General features: G+C 42.9%; 1 long non-coding RNA gene across 1 annotated transcript in view; it reads left to right on the top strand.

Annotated features, from left to right (window-relative positions):
• Positions 1-2992: 2992 nt before the first annotated feature.
• LOC143731934 (uncharacterized) overlaps positions 2993-21908 on the top strand; it is a 48585-nt gene continuing 29669 nt past the window's right edge. Inside the window, exons 1-2 of the long non-coding RNA XR_013201012.1 lie at positions 2993-3960; positions 5518-5594. This is a non-coding gene — a long non-coding RNA (uncharacterized LOC143731934). The remainder of the gene's footprint in view (positions 3961-5517; positions 5595-21908) is intronic.

Below are 21908 nucleotides of genomic sequence, written 5' to 3'. Positions count from 1 at the left end.
ATTATGCGGCATATTATGCAGTAATTGTCTTCTCAGGTCTGAATACGCCTCCATGCATATTGCCTTTCCAAACAAAAAGTGTCTTTATAATTTAAATCAATGTATTGTTTTGTGTAAATGATTAGGCGGGATGATTTCAGATAATTTTGAAGCAAAAACTCTAGGCGACAACATCCATTAGTCAAAAGTCTTGTGGACACATATTTAGTATGTGTTTTGTGCCCTTATTTCAGAAACTTTAAGTTTTAGTTTTTTTCAATAACCATGCATAAACAATAATCTCTCAAATACAATACATGTGCAGTAGTTGTATTTTTATAATAATTGTACAGTACAATGTATATACATGTTGCTCACATATTATGGTAGTCCTGTTTGTGCTAAATAGAGTGCAATGACACATTTGCCATTAATGTTTATAAGCTAGTTGAAAAAAGCACAAATGTCAGGGCATGTCAAAAAATCTCAAGGACCCCAAAAACACCTTAGACCCCAGAGGGTTAAATTTCAATATATATATACATATATATAGCCCAACTGAAATATATATATAAGTTACATAATGAAGCCAGACTTCTACTGTAGCAAGCTTGGTTTAAAATAGCCAAGACAATTTGTGTGTGTGTGTGTGTGTGTGTGTGTGTGTGTGTGTGTGTGTGTGTGTGTGGCAGAGAGACACACTGCCAGTTCACCTAGTTTTGAATGACAAAAACTATGACGAAAATCTATTGACATTTTCGTCAATGAATAAAAACTAGACTAAAATGTTAGATAGTGACGATTTGGGAAGCGATACAGTCAGAACTGATGTCTTGCGTTTGTGGTAGATGCGCACATTTGTACTGTAACATGCTGATCTACCCAGCAGGACACGAGTTGGCATGCGCTCATAAAATGTTAAAAAATGTAAACGTCTGGGAGAATGAGAAGAGCAGATCTGAATAAGAGTTACGATGCAAAAAAGTGCTCTATTCGGTACGGTTTTCTGTGCGCACACACCCGACCCGAAGCGTACAGCCATGCACAGACACCTATTCAGCGCGCAAGTAGTGAATTGAGCTCTTTCTTGTCTGAATGGACAAATACGCACAAATTGTGTCTAAATGTTCGTTTTGGAGAGTATTCATGTAAACTATGTCGGTTATGGATTAAACAGTTGTGAGTGTATCGGATGTGCATCAGTGCAATTGGAACCGCATTGGAAATTGCAAAATGGTTTTATATTATATAGTTTTTAATTATAGATTATATTATATTTTTGCAAAATATAACTTTTTTTTAATGTTATTAAAAAACAAACAAGCAAGCCCAGCCCAGGTTAGAAAAATTAATGTAACACATTGCTTTTCATAATAAGTAACTAAGTAACGCAATTAGTTAATTTTTTTGGGATTAACACAATATTGTAATGCATTATTTTTTAAAAGTAACTTTCCCCAAAACTGTTTAACCGTATGTATACAAGAAATAGTAGTAGTAATAATAATCATAATAATAGTGCTAGTCTGGTGGATTTTGTTGGCAGGTTAAGACTGGATTTAGATTTCTTAAATGTACTGTAAAGGAATACCAATGCTTTATGTTAAATAAAAAATATAAAAATACGTATAATTGCATGAATATTTAAATTTGTTGCATTTCATAGGTAGTTTAAGACTGGATTTATATATTTTTTATGTTTTATAAGTTATTACAAACAATTATGAAAATATTGCATGTTTTTGGTGAGTTTATAATGTAAAAAAAATTCTCATGATGTAAAAATTATTACATTATGAGCTCAAGATTTTATAACGTTTTGAGAAAATTACATTATGAAGATTTTATTACAATAAAAATGTAATACTTATTACATTATGTGCAGTTATTACATACCTGTAAAAAGAGAAAAGTTGCTCCAGCTACTTTGATGCGTGTATGGTGTTGGAGTGGCATAGGTTAGTTGTCACAATGAGTGAGAAAGGTTGACATGGAGCACGCTAAGTCTCTTAACTCCGGGGATCACCTCTTTTAAAATAACACAAAACAGAGCAGAGACTGCTGGCAAAAAGGAATGGAACAGAGCTCGTAATAAAACCAGAATCAACATTGGCTTTGTCACAGATCAGAACGACACAAACAGGTAAAGTAAATAGAAATGTATTTACAGCACTCAGGAACAGACACGGCAGGTGAGTTGATGAAATGAAGGTTGTATATGGATGATGGAATAGATGTTTGAATATGACGGAGTCTCTTATCTGGTACAGGATATGTGATGTCGAGCTGGGCTGAAGACTGAAGACAGATGGACCGGATTAGCAGATCGGGGTTTCAAGGAGAGCAGGTAAGTTACACGAAGCAGGTAAGACTGGTTTGCTGATTGGTAATGTCTCGACCAATATTACACATAGACTAAAATGTTAGATAGTGACGATTTGGGAAGCGATACAGTCAGAACTGATGTCTTGCGTTTGTGGTAGATGCGCACATTTGTACTGTAACATGCTGATCTACCCAGCAGGACACGAGTTGGCATGCGCTCATAAAATGTTAAAAAATGTAAACGTCTGGGAGAATGAGAAGAGCAGATCTGAATAAGAGTTACGATGCAAAAAAGTGCTCTATTCGGGACGGTTTTCTGTGCGCACACACCCGACCCGAAGCGTACAGCCATGCACAGACACCTATTCAGCGCGCAAGTAGTGAATTGAGCTCTCTTTCTTGTCTGAATGGACAAATACGCACAAATTGTCTAAATGTTCGTTTTGGAGAGTATTCATGTAAACTATGTCGGTTATGGATTAAACAGTTGTGAGTGTATCGGATGTGCATCAGTGCAATTGGATCCGCATTGGAAATTGCAAAATGGTTTTATATTATATAGTTTTTAATTATAGATTATATTATATTTTTGCAAAATATAACTTTTTTTAATGTTATTAAAAAACAAACAAGCAAGCCCAGCCCAGGTTAGAAAAATTAATGTAACACATTGCTTTTCATAATAAGTAACTAAGTAACGCAGTTAGTTAATTTTTTTGGGATTAACACAATATTGTAATGCATTATTTTTTAAAAGTAACTTTCCCCAAAACTGTTTAACCGTATGTATACAAGAAATAGTAGTAGTAATAATAATCATAATAATAGTGCTAGTCTGGTGGATTTTGTTGGCAGGTTAAGACTGGATTTAGATTTCTTAAATGTACTGTAAAGGAATACCAATGCTTTATGTTAAATAAAAAATATAAAAATACGAATAATTGCATGAATATTTAAATTTGTTGCATTTCATAGGTAGTTTAAGACTGGATTTATATATTTTTTATGTTTTATAAGTTATTACAAGCAATTATGAAAATATTGCATGTTTTTGGTGAGTTTATAATGTAAAAAAAATTCTCATGATGTAAAAATTACTACATTATGAGCTCAAGATTTTATAACGTTTTGAGAAAATTACATTATGAAGATTTTATTACAATAAAAATGTAATACTTATTACATTATGTGCAGTTATTACATATCTGTAAAAAGAGAAAAGTTGCTCCAGCTACTTTGATGCGTGTATGGTGTTGGAGTGGCATAGGTTAGTTGTCACAATGAGTGAGAAAGGTTGACATGGAGCACGCTAAGTCTCTTAACTCCGGGGATCACCTCTTTTAAAATAACACAAAACAGAGCAGAGACTGCTGGCAAAAAGGAATGGAACAGAGCTCGTAATAAAACCAGAATCAACATTGGCTTTGTCACAGATCAGAACGACACAAACAGGTAAAGTAAATAGAAATGTATTTACAGCACTCAGGAACAGACACGGCAGGTGAGTTGATGAAATGAAGGTTGTATATGGATGATGGAATAGATGTTTGAATATGACGGAGTCTCTTATCTGGTACAGGATATGTGATGTCGAGCTGGGCTGAAGACTGAAGACAGATGGACCGGAGTAGCAGATCGGGGTTTCAAGGAGAGCAGGTAAGTTACACGAAGCAGGGAAGACTGGTTTGCTGATTGGTAATGTCTCGACCAATATTACACATAGACTAAAATGTTAGATAGTGACGATTTGGGAAGCGATACAGTCAGAACTGATGTCTTGCGTTTGTGGTAGATGCGCACATTTGTACTGTAACATGCTGATCTACCCAGCAGGACACGAGTTGGCATGCGCTCATAAAATGTTAAAAAATGTAAACGTCTGGGAGAATGAGAAGAGCAGATCTGAATAAGAGTTACGATGCAAAAAAGTGCTCTATTCGGTACGGTTTTCTGTGCGCACACACCCGACCCGAAGCATACAGCCATGCACAGACACCTATTCAGCGCGCAAGTAGTGAATTGAGCTCTCTTTCTTGTCTGAATGGACAAATACGCACAAATTGTCTAAATGTTCGTTTTGGAGAGTATTCATGTAAACTATGTCGGTTATGGATTAAACAGTTGTGAGTGTATCGGATGTGCATCAGTGCAATTGGATCCGCATTGGAAATTGCAAAATGGTTTTATATTATATAGTTTTTAATTATAGATTATATTATATTTTTGCAAAATATAACTTTTTTTAATGTTATTAAAAAACAAACAAGCAAGCCCAGCCCAGGTTAGAAAAATTAATGTAACACATTGCTTTTCATAATAAGTAACTAAGTAACGCAGTTAGTTAATTTTTTTGGGATTAACACAATATTGTAATGCATTATTTTTTAAAAGTAACTTTCCCAAAAACTGTTTAACCGTATGTATACAAGAAATAGTAGTAGTAATAATAATCATAATAATAGTGCTAGTCTGGTGGATTTTGTTGGCAGGTTAAGACTGGATTTAGATTTCTTAAATGTACTGTAAAGGAATACCAATGCTTTATGTTAAATAAAAAATATAAAAATACGAATAATTGCATGAATATTTAAATTTGCTGCATTTCATAGGTAGTTTAAGACTGGATTTATATATTTTTTATGTTTTATAAGTTATTACAAACAATTATGAAAATATTTCATGTTTTTGGTGAGTTTATAATGTAAAAAAAATTCTCATGATGTAAAAATTATTACATTATGAGCTCGAGATTTTATAACGTTTTGAGAAAATTACATTATGAAGATTTTATTACAATAAAAATTTAATACTTATTACATTATGTGCAGTTATTACATATCTGTAAAAAGAGAAAAGTTGCTCCAGCTACTTTGATGCGTGTATGGTGTTGGAGTGGCATAGGTTAGTTGTCACAATGAGTGAGAAAGGTTGACATGGAGCACGCTAAGTCTCTTAACTCCGGGGATCACCTCTTTTAAAATAACACAAAACAGAGCAGAGACTGCTGGCAAAAAGGAATGGAACAGAGCTAGTAATAAAACCAGAATCAACATTGGCTTTGTCACAGATCAGAACGACACAAACAGGTAAAGTAAATAGAAATGTATTTACAGCACTCAGGAACAGACACGGCAGGTGAGTTGATGAAATGAAGGTTGTATATGGATGATGGAATAGATGTTTGAATATGACTGAGTCTCTTATCTGGTACAGGATATGTGATGTCGAGCTGGGCTGAAGACTGAAGAAAGATGGACCGGAGTAGCAGATCGGGGTTTCAAGGAGAGCAGGTAAGTTACACGAAGCAGGTAAGACTGGTTTGCTGATTGGTAATGTCTCGAAGGAGAGAGTCAGGAAGTCGATGGCGTATCAACAAGACCAGACAGTGAACTGAGGGAACTGTTGGTGTATTTAAGGTTTAGGAGAAGTGAGCGCAGATTGCCGGCAGGTGATGATGACAAGTGCAACTGATTAATACTCAGGGGATGCGGAACGAGTGGGCGGAGTGTGGAGGTCTGGTGCTGACGATGGTGTTTCCGTGACAGGCTTGGCTTTTTGGAGATAGAGAGACCTAAGGGATATAAAATGTAAAGGCAACGCGGAGATGGCTTTTTTATTACTCAACAGGTGACAATGGTGGTAGTGAAGACTTCACTTTTCATGAAACGTGTAATGCATTGACAGCAGGCCTGTCGGAAACTGTGCCAAATAAAAAGGTTTGCAGCTCTCTTTATGCAGTGCTAACTGCCCATCAAAGATTCACACAGTCTAACAGCAGGGTGCATGATGTGTAGTTTCATAACTCTGTCTGAGTCAACAGCAGTTTAACTACATTTCAGCATTATGCAGTTATATAATGTCATTACAGTACCCACACTTTGCTAGGGGAAGAAAGGTCATGACCCCAGCTTTTTTGCAGTTTTTTCTAGCGCTGCTCAAATACTATGTGAATGTGCAATTATTTTGGGTAGAAACAGCAAAAAAGATTGTATTATATTATATAATTTATTATAACTTATTTAATATGGACAGATGTTAGGGTGAGGTCAGAGAGCTGTGGTATTTTATAAACCTGAAATTACAGAATAATGCAAAAAAGCTAAAATCAATAATCAAGGCAGCATGTATTTATAATAAACAGCAAAGTGAGCAACATAAGAATGAGGCAAGTAACAATGCTTAATTCACTGCATGATAAATTGCTGCCCCAAATTTGTCTGCCTTGTAGAAATTGAGGGAAAAAGTAGTCATACTTAAAATGACCAATAAAAGGAAAAGATGTTTCCCATTCATACGCATGTATCAACATTTAAATAGTTACTGTGTTAGAAATATGAATGAGTTTTTTTGGCTTTCTCTGATACTGGGGTAAGACATGTATCACACCCACGCCAGGCTCTCCCTCCACACGAGCAGCGATCACACTCCTCCGAATTTTGATCACTGTTAACTTTCACCAATCACCGCTGCAATTAAGGACAATATATAACCCTGCACACCAGAACAGTCAGCATTTGCCTTCAAAAAGGATACAGACTATCTATTGTGCTGAATTTAACACTCAACACTGTCCTTCGTTGATCTCTATCGGGGTCCTGTAAATATGTTTGTATTAGTAATTCTGTCTATGTGCTAAGATTATAGTGTGTGTTGAAGTCTATTTAGCTATAAAATAATATATATATAAAATAAAAACTGTACTTGGGTTCCAGCTCTCTCTTTCTCTGAGTCTGATTAAATCCTAACAGTTCGAGTTTAATTCAAAATATATTTTAAGAACGTATTACATTTATATTTAGATATATTCATTAAGTAAATGCTTTTATCCAATTGCAAGTGCAATTAAAGGGCCATTCAAGATGTAGCTAGGTGACTTTTTCTTCTGTAAAACAGTAAAGAGTTTTAGCTTCTCATGTGATTCATATAATGGAAGTCGATTGATGCCGTCACTTTGAGATTGAAAAAAACATATGCAGACAAAACAAAATGAATACCTGCGGCTCCTGACGATACATTGAGGTCTTAAGAAGCTAAACTATCAGTCTATGCAGGAACCTGAATATTATTTACAACATTTTTACCTTTAATCCACAGCCATGGCAAATGGACGAGCCCGTTCACAATAGTATGGAATGCTAGCTTTCTGACACATAATGACGTATCCGCAGGAGCGACCTCACACATGAGCTCACACTGTTACATTTCCATATGGTTTGTTCACTTTGTATGCATTTACAAATCTTGGGGAGGACTATGCATGGTTTGCAACTGTTTATTCAGTCACAGCTGGCAAGCAGGCATTTGTTCAGTATGGTGGTATTCACGTTCACATAGTATATAGTAGGGGTGGAGCCGAACCCGAATACGGTATTCGGAAAGGCACAAATAACGTGTTTTTTACGAATACTTATTTCGAACAAATACTTTAGAAAATATTTGTATTCGGGAACAAGAAAAACTTTATATCAAAAAGCTGCGTTTCCTCACGAGACCGCAGTGCGCGAGTGAGTGAGTGACGTTCAGGAAGAGGTGACTGACACAGGCTGCTCCACACAGCAACAGAGAGGGCTCGGCTGAGCGAAAAAACACTTAACTGCATTACTATTTTTGTTGAATAGATTTTTGTACCTTAACTGGGTTCCGGAGGCAGTTTATAACTTTCGGGAAGTGGAGTTTGATCGGGAGATTATTTCATTACGCTGCATTTTTGACGTCTGCAGCCGGTTGCTCTCATGTTCGCTCTGTTTACGTAGCTCTGTTAGCTCCGTAATTATTTGTTTTTATTACATGGCTTGGTTGAATTCTAATGTAGAATGCGGTCTGTTATTTCCATGGTTATTTCTTAATAACAGACCGCTGCTAAGTATAACACACCGTTGCCACGAAAAACAGAGCGTTGCCATGGATTCTAAACGTAGAGACGGAACGGACTATTTTTTTTAGCGGAAGCAATACAATCGTTTTTAAATCAATAAACTCCTTTTTAAATCAATATTTTGAGTCAAATTATTGATTTATTTGGTAGGTAGCCATGTAGTAAGCGGGATAATGTATAGCGAAGTGGTTGTTATAGCGAATACAAACCCTTCAGGCTGATTCAAGACCCCTCCGCTTAGCGTCAGGCTCATAATCAACCGCCTCGCTATACATTATCCCTTACTTATTCTGTCTGTTCAGCGTCCTCCAACAAGGACGGGGGGTAGTGGGATTCATAATGTTCACAATGGTATTTTATTAGTTGTTGGTTTAACCATGGATGAGGTAATGGCTGTTATGTTATTTTCTTTTCAATGACGTTCCTTGGTACATGTTCATTGCTGGATTTATATAATTAAAGAATACTTACACTATAACGTAAATTAGAAGTGTAACGCAAAAAAACTAGATTTTTACGCCTATTTTGGATTTTACTCGAATACAAATACAAATACAAATACTTTACCCCCCCTCAACAAATACAAATACAGATACAAATACCGGCTGCTTTGCACACCCCTAGTATATAGTAACCCATGAGAAGGAAACAAGACACTGCGTTACGTTGCAATACTACAGGCATGCCTTTTCATCTTCCTTAAGACAAATCAAAGTTAGTGACATTTTATGCGTGCCAGTGTCATCAGTTGGATTGTCGTGATTTTTACATATGCTTCTGAAGGACACTGAAGGCGCACACTGAAGGCGTTCCCATAGCATTAGCACTTGACGCAGCTTCTAAGGGAACCGGGTTACATATGTCAAGTCAAGTCATGTCACATTTATTTATATAGCGCTTTTTACAATACAATATTTTTACAATATATTGCAATATATTATTACAATATTTTGTAATAATATTGTTAAATATAAGATTAAATGTCCCCAACTAAGCAAGGCAAAAGTCAATGGCGACAAAGGCGAAAAAAGGCGACAGTAGCAAGGAACCATAACTCCATCAGGTGACAGAATGGAGAAAAAAAACCTTGGGAGAACCCAGGCTCAGTCAGGGGGCCAGTTCTCCTCTGGCCAGCGAACGAACAGTGTATGATTCAGGCAGCACATAGGTGCTGCTCGGAAACGTCTGGGCTTGAAGCTTTGTTTTTCGTTAGTTTAGCCACGGTTTCAAATAAATACCTTGGTTTTGTTTATTTTCAATGGCGACAAAGGCGAAAAGAGGGTTGAACAATAAGCAGATCTAGCAGTTTTTAAGGCCTCTCTGTATGCAATCGTGCTCTCTTTCCCTGAAATGTGAAATACCTCTAGTTTTGTTTTCTTCCAGTTGCGCTGCATTTTTTTCTAGCTGCTCTCTTAAGGGCCTGAGTGTGCTCGTTGTACCATGGCGTTGGACTATTTTCTTTAATCTTCTTTAAGCGCAGAGGAGCAAATGTGTCTAAAGTGCTGGAAAAGAGAGTTAAAAGTTTCTGTCGCAATATCGAGATCTTCTAAGCTATCTGGGATGCTGAGATGATGAAACTGATCAAGAAGATTATTTATAAAGCAATCTTTAGTGGCAGAAGTGATAGGTCCGTCTAACATATTTGTAATACGGAGTCGGCTTTGCAGCCTTGGCTAAATGAAGTTTACGAGACTAGATAATGATCTTAGATGTCATCGCTCTGCTGCACAATTTCTACGGCATCAACATTGATTCCAATGGCAATGAGTAGGTCCTGACACGTGTTGTCGAACTCCAATAGAGTTAAGAATGTCTTTAAATGCCAATCCCAATGCATCTTTTTCGTTATCTACATGTATATTAAAATCACCAACAATTAAGACTTTATCTGCAGCCAGTACTAACTCTGATAGAAAGTCAGCAAATTATTTGATAAAGTCTGCATGGTGCCCTGGTGGTCTGTACACTGTAGCCAGCACAAATCTCAAATGTGATTTATCATTTACACTAGATATTGTTACATTAAGCACATTAAAACTTCAAAAGAATTATATTTGAAACTAGACTTTTTAGTAATTCTGAAAATATTACTATAAATTACAGCAACCCCTCAGGGGATGGCGCCTCTGTCAACCGGCGCCATCCCCTGGCGAGACGCAGTGTTACGAGCCTGGCTCAAAGCAAGCAACAGAGTAGGGAAAGGCCACACACGGTATAGTAATGTACTAGATTTATTAAATTAATAGAATTTTAACAGAATAAACTTTGTACAGCCATTAATGAAGTTGGCTTTGACAAAAATAAAAATGTAAGCAATGAATAAGCAAAACAAAATCCTAAACGGTGCAGGAGAGATGCAACGGAGGCTGGTTCTACTCCCGGTCTCATCTGAAGCGTCTTTAAAGGCCCAGACCAGGAACTAATTAGCACAACTCCAAACACCTGCGCCCAGCTCACCTGCAGGAGACAGACACAACACACAGCCAGGAGGAGGAGCCAGGCAAGGCCGTGACAGCAGTAATTCATTCAGCACGCGACTCTCACAGTGCATTATGGGTATTCTCTCGCCGTTGAGTGTACATCAGTTGTACACTCGTTAGTGCGGTGCATTTTGGGATTTAATGAGTGCACTCAATAATGTCCACTATGGTTTCAGACACCACTACAAATGGCTGTCCCCTCAGTGCCCTATTTAAGGGTATAGGGGGCTATTTCAGACACAGCCTTAGTTTTTGGTTTCCTTGGTTACTGGTTATGTCCTCCTTTGGTTAAAGACTGTCTATTTGTATTTTCTTTATCTTTGTGTGTGCTGACTACATGTTACAGGAACAGCAAGAGGATGAAAATAACAATTTATTGGGCGAATTACCCTAACAATTTCTGCCTAAATTCCTCTGGTGGTTACTGGTCTGGCCTTCTCAGTACAGAACATATGACTATATTGGCAGAATTTTACTGTCTCCATAGCTTTAGTGTTCAAGCTGTGTTGTGTGTTTGCATATAGAACTACTGGCACTTCAAGCTTCCCTTCAATCTCTACCTTTGTGACAGCTTGAAAACCGAGTCACAACACATTTGTTCTCTCTCTGCTGAGTCAAGCAAGTCCTAAACAAAGGCAAAAGAGAGGCCTTGTGTTTTTCCTCTCTTATTTCCATTTGTCACGCTGTCTTTCCAACTGATCCGTCTCTGATTCGAGCAGCTGGCCAAAAAATAAAAATAAAACAGCTTTGTATTTTATCTTAGAAACACTGTAATTAATTACAGATTTATGTTTTTCTTTTCTAACACACAAGTGGTAAATTACATTTTAAACTACTTACTGTGGACATTTTTTGGATTGTCTTATTTTTCCACAGCGGTTTTACCATTCATAATAAGACTACATTTATTTTTTAATTGATACATTCATTCTGTCTCCAATCATTTAAGTAATTTCAGACTAAAAATGCAGGATGCTAATATATAAATCTCTGCTGCCACCAAGTGGTGAGACTGATACAAACACAACACTGTATCAAGACAGTGTTATATGATGACCATGTGATGTTATGTTTTCAGATTCCTCACAATTTTTCATTATGAATTTTCAGATTTTCTATGAATTTTACAAGTAGTTTACAGATGTTAATGATTACTGGATAGTGAAAATCTTTTCACACTGACAATTTTTAATCTACACAATTATTTAAATGATTAAATAATTTATAACTAAGCAAAATTAGAAAAATGCATATCAATTAAAAAAAATTTCCATGACTTTTAAATATTTTCTTATATCCAGGCTTGGAAAATGGACATCACAATTTCAATTTCCCTAATATGACCAGGTTTTACATGACTATAATTCATAGTGTAAAATAAAAGCAAATATAGGATAGAAGATTCTGCCATTTAACAAAATCTTTATAGCTATAACTTGTTTTGTTTTCAGAATTTTAACTTTATTTTCAATAAGTAAATTTAAAGTGGTTGAATAATAATAATTAACTGCATGTTGTAATTTAAGCACATATTTAAATGTAGTGGGGTTGATTTTTTGTATGAACATCCAGAGCATATATTTTGACTTTGATTAAAAACATGATTGTGCTTGCTTATGGCCTGTTAACACCAAGGACGATAACTATAATGATAACGATAAATAAATAGTTATTCAAAATATGACAGAATATCCATATATTAGATTTAGACTGCATTTTATTAAAGGATAATTACAATCTAATAAAGCTAATATCACATATATGGCATGGGCTTTTTTGTTCAACCGAATGAATTTTGGCAGAATTGTGTAGCCTATGTTTTAAATTTCACCCTCGTTTTCTTTCATCTATTTTACACTAGGTACACACGATAGTTACACTTAGGACCTTAATGTTTCCAATAATGTTTAATTCTAGAGAAATCAGCAATTTTAACCAGTGTTACGTCCCAGCTGTGTCCGAAATCACACCCATTGGACTGATATGGAATCAGTCCAATGGAGAGACGGAACGTCATAGGCGGGTGACGTCACGAACCAGGAAACTATAAAGCACCCCCAAAACACAAGCGCGACAGCTTCTGATAGGCCTGAAGGAAGCGCTAACGGGCATGCTGGGAGTATGGCAGAACGACGCAGCGTCTCGTTCCCTATCAGGTAACTAGGGTTACATACGTAACCGAGACGTTCCCTTTCAAGGGAACTCGAGCTGCGTCAAGCTGTGGGAACGCCAATACCCGCGTCGCCATAGGAGCAAATGACCGTCATGTGGGAGAGGAGGACGAGAGCACCTGCGCCCCAGGAGTGGAACTTAAGTCCAATTCATAGAACTTAACAAATGTATGCGGTGAGGACCACCCAGCCGCATCACAAACATCACTTAGCGATACTCCTGAAAACAATGCCTTAGAAGCAGCCATACTCCTAGTAGAGTGGGCTCGTACAGCCAAAGGTGAAGGCTGACCAGCCGACTCATAAGCAAGTGAGATGGCCTCAACCACCCACTTGCTCATTCTCTGTTTAGACGCGGGACACCCTTTCCTGGGTGGCCCAAAGCACACAAATAACTGTTCTGATTTCCTCCACAGGGCAGCTCTGTGGACGTAAGCGTCTAACGCCCTAACCGGGCAGAGAAGGTTAAATTTCTCCTGATCTGATGACACAAAAGGAGGAGGATAGAAAGCCTGCAGCACTGTAGGTCTAACAGCATTAGTAGGGACCTTAGGGACATAACCTGGTCTAGGGTATAGAAAAGCCTTAACCATACCAGGCGAAAACTCCAGGCACGAGGGTGCAACCGACAGAGCCTGCAAATCTCCGATTCTCTTAAGTGAGGAGATTGCAAGCAGAAAAAGAGTTTTATAAGTGAGAAATTTCTCAGAAACTTCCTCAATAGGTTCAAAGGGGGCCAAAGAAAGGCCCTCCAGTACAATGGCCAAATCCCAAGTCGGCACCCTCATACGAACTGCGGGCCTCAGCCTCAAAGTGCCACGAAGGAAGCGAGTTATAAGTGGGTGTCTCCCAAGAGAAACTCCACTGAAAGGGACATGGTAAGCAGCTAGTGCCGCCACATACACCTTTAGTGTGGAGGGGGATAACCCTGCAGAGAAACGATCCTGCAGAAACTCCAGCACTGCACCCACTGGGCCGTTAACTGGGTCCTGCCGGTGTTCTGCACACCAAGAAGTGAAAAGTTTCCACTTCAGGGCATATAACTTCCTCGTGGACGGAGCTCTGGAGTGAAGGATGGTCTCAACAACCTCAGTTGAGAGACCAGATTATATGAGCTGGGCCCCCTCAGAGGCCAAGCCCACAGTTTCCACAACTCTGGGCGGGGGTGAAATATCGTACCGCCCTCCTGAGAGAGTAGATCCCTCCTGATCGGAATCTCCAAGGGAGAGCCGTCCAGAAGAGATATTAGGTCCGCGAACCATACTCGGGCCGGCCAGAACGGGGCTACTAGAAGTAGGCTGACCCCGTCCCGGCGAACCCTCTCCAGAACCCCTGGTAGCAGAGCAACCGGGGGAAAAGCATACAGACGTGACCTCGGCCACGGCTGTACCAGAGCGTCCAACCCCAGAGGGGCTGGCTGACTGATGGAGAACCACAGATGACAGTGCGTTGTCTCCTTGGAAGCGAATAGGTCCACCTCGGCGCGACCGAAACTCAACCAAAGGAGCTCCACCACCTCGGGGTGGAGCCTCCATTCCCCCGGCCTCGGCCTCTGCCTCGACAGGGAGTCTGCTACCACATTCAAATAACCAGGAAGATACATAGCTCTCAGAGACCGTAACTTCCCCTAGGACCACAGGAGGATCTGACGGGCCAACTTGTAAAGTGGACGCGACCGCAGGCCCCCCTGATGATTTATATACGAGACCACCGACATGTTGTCTGACTGAACTAGCACATGATGACCTCTGAGGTCTGCTAGGAAGTGTTTCAAAGCTTGGAACACCGCCAACATCTCTAGACAATTTATATGCCATGATAGATGATGGTCCTGCCACAGACCTTGGGCTGGACGACCACTCATGACCGCCCCCCACCCTGTGAGGGAAGCATACGTCGTTAGCGTTACGCGACGACAAAGAGCCCCCAACACAGGCCCTTTGGATAGGAACCAGGTTTCTTTCCACATGACCAGAGCACAAAGGCAGTGCCGCGTGACTTTAATCGTGCGGAGGGGATTTCCCCTCGGGGAGAATCCCTTGGTCCGGAGCCACCACTGCAGTGGTCTCATGTACAACAGGCCGCAAGGTATAACGTTGAATGCTGCTGCCATCAGACCCAACAGTCTCTGAAACTGTTTTACAGTGAGTAGCTGGCCTAGCTTTACTTGTTTCATAGCTGAAAGAATCGAAGCGATGCGGGTCGGAGAAAGTCGCGCCCGCATCGAGACCGAATCCCAAACGACGCCCAGAAAAGTGGTCTTCTGAGAAGGAGATAATACACTTTTCTTTGCGTTCAGCCTCAACCCAAACTTTCTTATATGAGCGAGAACGACATCTCGATGCTGAACCGCCATCTGCTCTGTCTGAGCTAAAATCAACCAATCGTCGATGTAATTGAGGATACGAATGCCCTGAAACCTCAGGGGCACTAAAGCTGCATCCATGCATTTCGTGAAAGTGCGGGGAGATAAAGCTAGGCCAAATGGAAGAACCTTGTACTGGTACGCCTCGCCCCCGAAGGCGAACCTCAGGAACTTCCTGTGTTGTGGAAGGATGGAAATATGGAAGTACGCGTCCTTCAGATCTATCGTGACAAACCAGTCCTCGGATCTGATTTGTGACACGATCTGCTTGATAGTGAGCATCTTGAATTTTAGCTTCCCTACCGAGCGATTCAACAGGCGCAGATCTAAAATTGGACGCAACCCCCCATCCTTCTTTGGAACGATGAAATATCGTCTGTAAAAACCTGACTCCAAACTGGGAGGAGGAACCCGTTCTATAGCCTCCTTTTGAAGGAGCGCTTTCACCTCTTGTTCCATTACCAGAGCCTGCTTGGGGCCCACCACTGTGGGCAGAACCCCTCTGAATTTTGGTGGACGACACCTGAATTGGATAGCATAACCCTTTTTTACTGTGTGCAGAACCCACTGAGATATTTTTGGAAGGCTTTTCCACTCTGCCAGAAATACTACTAAGGGTACCAGTCTCTCGAGACTGGCCTCTGGTGTAGCTTGAGCAGCAAACACAGCGCCCTGTAATGGCGCACCGGCAGGGAATGACTGGCTTAACTGCTCTGAGACCCTCCTCAGAGGGGGCGAGCGTCCCTCGGGAAAGCGCTCGCTGAGACCGTCTGTGCCCCGGCATGAAGGCGGGGTTGGCAGAACGGGCCCCTGAGGGCACCGAAGAAGAGCGGGCACCGTGTAATGCGGTGAACACCTCTCTCCCACGGCAGGGACCACCCTCAGCATCCTGACGCCAGTGGCGTCAGGACTTCTTCTTTGCCGAAGCCTTCTTGGCCATAATAACTGTCCTCAGATCAGTTTTGCCAGAAGACTTCGGCTGAGAGTGCCGCGTCTGGTCCCACTGTTTGGAAGGGGGAACGCGAGACGCGACACTCTGGTTCTGTTGCGCCCTATGTGAGGAGCTGACTGACGGCCTGGACTGCTACCGCCCAACAGTACCGGGGACATGAATTTTAAGAGGCATACATTTCTGAAACGCTGCTGACTGTTTCTTCTCTTCCTGAAATCTATCTATGACAGTATTGACAGAATCACCAAAAAGACCATGAGGAGAGAGCGGAGCGTCCAAAAGAAAAGCTTTGTCTTTTTCTTTCATGCCAGAGAGATTTAACCATAGATGCCTCTCTGCGGCCACCAGGGCTGCCATAGTACGGCCCATTAGCTTGGCCGACTCCTTGGTGGCGCGCAGAGATAAATCTGCAGCCTGACGCAGTTCGGGAACTACGTCAGTGCTGACCTCTTGAGTGTCACTCACATCCTTTAATAAGTCAGCCTGGTATGCCTGCAAGATGGACATCGTGTGCAGGCACGCCGAGGCTTGACCGGCCGCCGAATACGCCTTACCCACTAAAGCTGATGTACTTCTAAGAGGCTTAGAGGGTAAAAGTGGTGCTTTAAAAGAAGATGCAGCTTCAGCAGAAAGATGACTAGCAAGCGCCTCTTCTGCTTTGGGCATCGCCCCATAACCATGAGATTTTGCCCCCACAATGTTTGAATAAGTGGACGTTTGAGGGCTGAAAACACGATAAGAGACCGGCTTTTTCCACGATCTCGAAACCTCTGTGTGGAGATCAGGGAAGAAGGGCAAGCACCGGCGTGGAGGTTGAGAACGGGAAGGCAAAAATCTTTCATCTAATTTAGATTTTTCTCCAGACTCCTGCCTAACAGCTGGCCTCTCGATGCTTAACTTAGAAACAGCACGAGTGAGCACCTCCATAAGCTCCTCACTTTCGGGAGAGCGAGATGGCGAATCATCGAAATCTCCCGCATCCAGACTAACAACATCCAGATCCTCAGAACTGGATCGTTGCAGTACTGGGGCCTCAGTTCGGGGGGAAGAAACCGCATAGCGTGCTTCCGAACCCGAGACTGAGGCACTGGATCTAACAGGTAAGGGCTGAGATAGGGCAAAGCCCGTCTCAAGCCCCGCTGTTAGATCCATCTGCGATCCCCACGAATGACGTCGCCGCTCAGCCTCGGCATAAGCGGGACCCGATCCGCGGGGATCGCGAACCGAACCACTCTCCTCAAAGAGTGATCGGCGGGAGCGGAGCATTCTAAGAGGCAAACGCTCGCAATGCTCACAATCAGCCCCCTCGAGAGCTGACTGGGCATGCTGCACTCCCAAACAAACAACACATAAGCTGTGTGTATCCCCGCCCATTAAATAGCGTTTCACCTAATAAAACCACTGTAATTATGAAATATGACCTATTAATGCATTTACCACGGACAGCCTATTTGGACCCCGTCAAATAAGTTACAGGTGGGCCCTTACTTTGCCCACCTGTAACTTATTTGACAGGGTCCAAATAGGCTGTCTGTGGACAGTCCATTTTTAGGCTACAGTGGGCCATTAATTTGCCCACCTGTAACTTATTTGACAGGGTCCAAATAGGCTGTTCGTGGTCAATGCATTTTTAGGCTACAGTGGGCCCTTAATTTGCCCACCTGCAACTTATTTGACAGGGTCCAAATAGGCTGTTCGTGGACAGTCCATTTTTAGGCTAATTATGCATAATTGATAGCTTTAATGTACATCAGTGTGTAGTATTGTGGCCCCTGTGTGGTGTACAGTAGGTTTCACCTAATAAAACCACTGTAATTATGAAATATGACCTATTAATGCATTGACCACGGACAGCCTATTTGGACCCCGTCAAATAAGTTACAGGTGGGCCCTTACTTTGCCCACCTGTAACTTATTTGACAGGGTCCAAATAGGCTGTTCGTGGACAGTCCATTTTTAGGCTACAGTGGGCCCTTAATTTGCCCACCTGTAACTTATTTGACAGGGTCCAAATAGGCTGTCTGTGGACAGTCCATTTTTAGGCTACAGTGGGCCCTTAATTTGCCCACCTGTAACTTATTTGACAGGGTCCAAATAGGCTGTTCGTGGTCAATGCATTTTTAGGCTACAGTGGGCCCTTAATTTGCCCACCTACAACTTATTTGACAGGGTCCAAATAGGCTGTTCGTGGACAATCCATTTTTAGGCTAATTATGCATAATTGATAGCTTTAATGTACATCAGTGTGTAGTATTGTGGCCCCTGTGTGGTGTACAGTAGGTTTCACCTAATAAAACCACTGTAATTATGAAATATGACCTATTAATGCATTGACCACGGACAGCCTATTTGGACCCCGTCAAATAAGTTACAGGTGGGCCCTTACTTTGCCCACCTGTAACTTATTTGACAGGGTCCAAATAGGCTGTTCGTGGACAGTCCATTTTTAGGCTACAGTGGGCCCTTAATTTGCCCACCTGTAACTTATTTGACAGGGTCCAAATAGGCTGTCTGTGGACAGTCCATTTTTAGGCTACAGTGGGCCCTTAATTTGCCCACCTGTAATTTTTTTGACAGGGTCCAAATAGGCTGTTCGTGGTCAATGCATTTTTAGGCTACAGTGGGCCCTTAATTTGCCCACCTACAACTTATTTGACAGGGTCCAAATAGGCTGTTCGTGGACAATCCATTTTTAGGCTAATTATGCATAATTGATAGCTTTAATGTACATCAGTGTGTAGTATTGTGGCCCCTGTGTGGTGTACAGTAGGTTTCACCTAATAAAACCACTGTAATTATGAAATATGACCTATTAATGCATTGACCACGGACAGCCTATTTGGACCCCGTCAAATAAGTTACAGGTGGGCCCTTACTTTGCCCACCTGTAACTTATTTGACAGGGTCCAAATAGGCTGTTCGTTGACAGTCCATTTTTAGGCTACAGTGGGCCCTTAATTTGCCCACCTGCAACTTATTTGACAGGGTCCAAATAGGCTGTTCGTGGACAGTCCATTTTTAGGCTAATTATGCATAATTGATAGCTTTAATGTACATAAGTGTGTAGTATTGTGGCCCCTGTGTGGTGTACAGTAGGTTTCACCTCATAAAACCACTGTAATTATGAAATATGACCTATTAATGCATTGACCACGGACAGCCTATTTGTACCCCGTCAAATAAGTTACAGGTGGGCCCTTACTTTGTCCACCTGTAACTTATTTGACAGGGTCCAAATAGGCTGTTCATGGACAGTCCATATTTAGGCTAATTATGCATAATTAATAGCTTTAATGTACATCAGTGTGTTGTATTGTGTCCCCTGTGTGGTGTACAGTAGGTTTCACCTCATAAAACCACTGTAATTATGAAATATGACCTGTTAATGCATTGACCACGGACAGCCTATTTGGACCCCGTCAAATAAGTTACAGGTGGGCCCTTACTTTGCTCACCTGTAACTTATTTGACAGAGTCCCTGTAAGCTGTCCATGGACATGCCATTTTAAGTCTAATAATGCATAGTTCTTCTGATGCGACACATAGGCCATTCGTGGCCACACAGGTGGTTAGTGGGATGAATAGGCTGTTCGTGGTCACATAGGTGCACAGTGGGATGAATAGGCTGTCCGTGGTCACTGGGCGGGGCCACGGGCCGTCACTTAGATTGGCCGTGGACAGACGGGCCGTTCGTGGTCAAACAGGCTGTCAGTGGGACAAATAGGCTGTCCGTAGTCACTGGGCGGGGCCACGGGCCGTCACTTAGATTGGCCGTGGACGGACGGGCCGTTCGTGGTCAAGCAGGCTGTCAGTGGGACGAACAGGCTGTCCGTGGCCAGACAGGCGGTCAGTGGGATGAATAGGCCGTTCGTGGTCAAACAGGCTGTCAGTGGGACGAATAGGCTGTCCGTGGTCACTGGGCGGGGCCACGGGCCGTCACTTAGATTGGCCGTGGACAGACGGCCCGTTCGTGGTCAAACAGGCTGTCAGTGGGACGAATAGGCTGTCCGTGGCCAGACAGGCGGTCAGTGGGATAAATAGGCCGTTCGTGGTCAAACAGGCTGTCAGTGGGACGAATAGGCTGTCCGTGGTCACTGGGCGGGGCCACGGGCCGTCACTTAGATTGGCCGTGGACAGACGGGCCGTTCGTGGTCAAACAGGCTGTCAGTGGGACGAATAGGCTGTCCGTGGTCACTGGGCGGGGCCACGGGCCGTCACTTAGATTGGCCGTGGACGGACGGGCCGTTCGTGGTCAAACAGGCTGTCAGTGGGACGAATAGGCTGTCCGTGGTCACTGGGCGGGGCCACGGGCCGTCACTTAGATTGGCCGTGGACGGACGGGCCGTTCGTGGTCACACAGGCTGTCGGTGGGACGAATAGGCTGTCCGTGGTCACTGGGCGGTCGGTGGGATGAATAGGCCGTTCGTGGTCACATAGGTGGTTGGTGGGATGAATAGGCTGTTCGTGGTCACACAGGCGGTTAGGGGGACGAATAGGCTGTTCGTGTCAGTGGGCGGGGCCAGGGGCCGTCACTTAGGTTGGCCGTGGGCGAAAAGGCCGTTCGTGGTCACACGGGCGGTTAGGGGCTACGAATAGGCTGTTCGTGTCAGTGGGCGGGGCCAGGGGCCGTCACTCAGGTTGGCCGTGGGCGAAAAGGCCGTTCGTGGTCACACGGGCGGTTAGGGGGACGAATAGGCTGTTCGTGTCAGTGGGCGGGGCCAGGGGCCGTCACCCGGGGTTGGCCGTGGGCGAAAAGGCCGTTCGTGGTCACACAAGCGGTCGGTGGGACGAATAGGCTGTTCGTGTCAGTGGGCGTGGCCAGGGGGCTGTTCGCAGGTCACAGGTGGGACAGACGGGCGCTCCGTGGTCGGTGGGTGCGGTCAGGGAATTTCGCGAAAGGGCGGTCAGGGGGATGCGCGTGCGCTCCGTGGACGCCCGCCTGCAACCTTTTCGGCGCGCGTCGAATCGACTGAGGGCGGTCGGCGAGTCGCCCCCCTGTGGCGGACGCCCCTATCGCGGGCGAGGGGGCCGGATTTCGTCGGGCTCCCGCGGGCCCCCCCCGGCGGCCCGGCGCCGTCGGCCGGTCCCCGAAAAAAATCGCCTAGGGGGCGTCGCGCGGGGGTCCACTAACCTCCTACCACGGACTACCTTTCAAGCTGTCCGCGGACCCCTTCCCTAACCTGGTGGCCTAAAGGGCGTAAGATATTACGCAATACGAGAGATACTCTCGTAAGAGAACGTACTCGGTTACTGACGTAACCTCGGTTCTCTCTAGAGAGGGAACAAGTACTGCGTATCTTGCCGTGGATACAACAGCGCTGGTTCGCTTCAGTGATGAAAACCAGTTTGTATCAGCCTGTCGAGCATATTTATAGGCAAAGGCCACGCCTATTCTGGCGGGATGTGACGAAATGGGCGCGAAGCACCCCCATTGGGTATCACGTCACGCAGGGCCTCTCTCGATAGGCTGCTGCTGTTGCCGCAGGGCAGCCAATAGGCGCGCGAGCCGTCTTGCCTATGTCTGCTTGCTGCCGCACAGCGTTTTACAATAATTCAAAATTAAGGATAATTTTTGGCTTCAATATCTCGTGGAAAAGAGGTTTTCCCCATAGCGTAAGATATTACGCAGTACTCGTTCCCTCTCTAGAGAGAACCAAGGTTACGTTAGTAACCGAGTACGTTTCAAGCCCAGACGTCTCCAAGCAGCACATCAGTAATGACTTTATGAACTACTTTACTTACAAGATTGATAATATCAGGG

This window comes from Siphateles boraxobius, unplaced genomic scaffold, assembly GCF_051911475.1.
Source record: "Siphateles boraxobius isolate OS27281-9 unplaced genomic scaffold, OSU_SipBor_1 89, whole genome shotgun sequence".
Lineage (NCBI taxonomy): Eukaryota > Metazoa > Chordata > Actinopteri > Cypriniformes > Leuciscidae > Siphateles > Siphateles boraxobius.
This window is presented reverse-complemented; position numbering and strand designations above follow the sequence as displayed.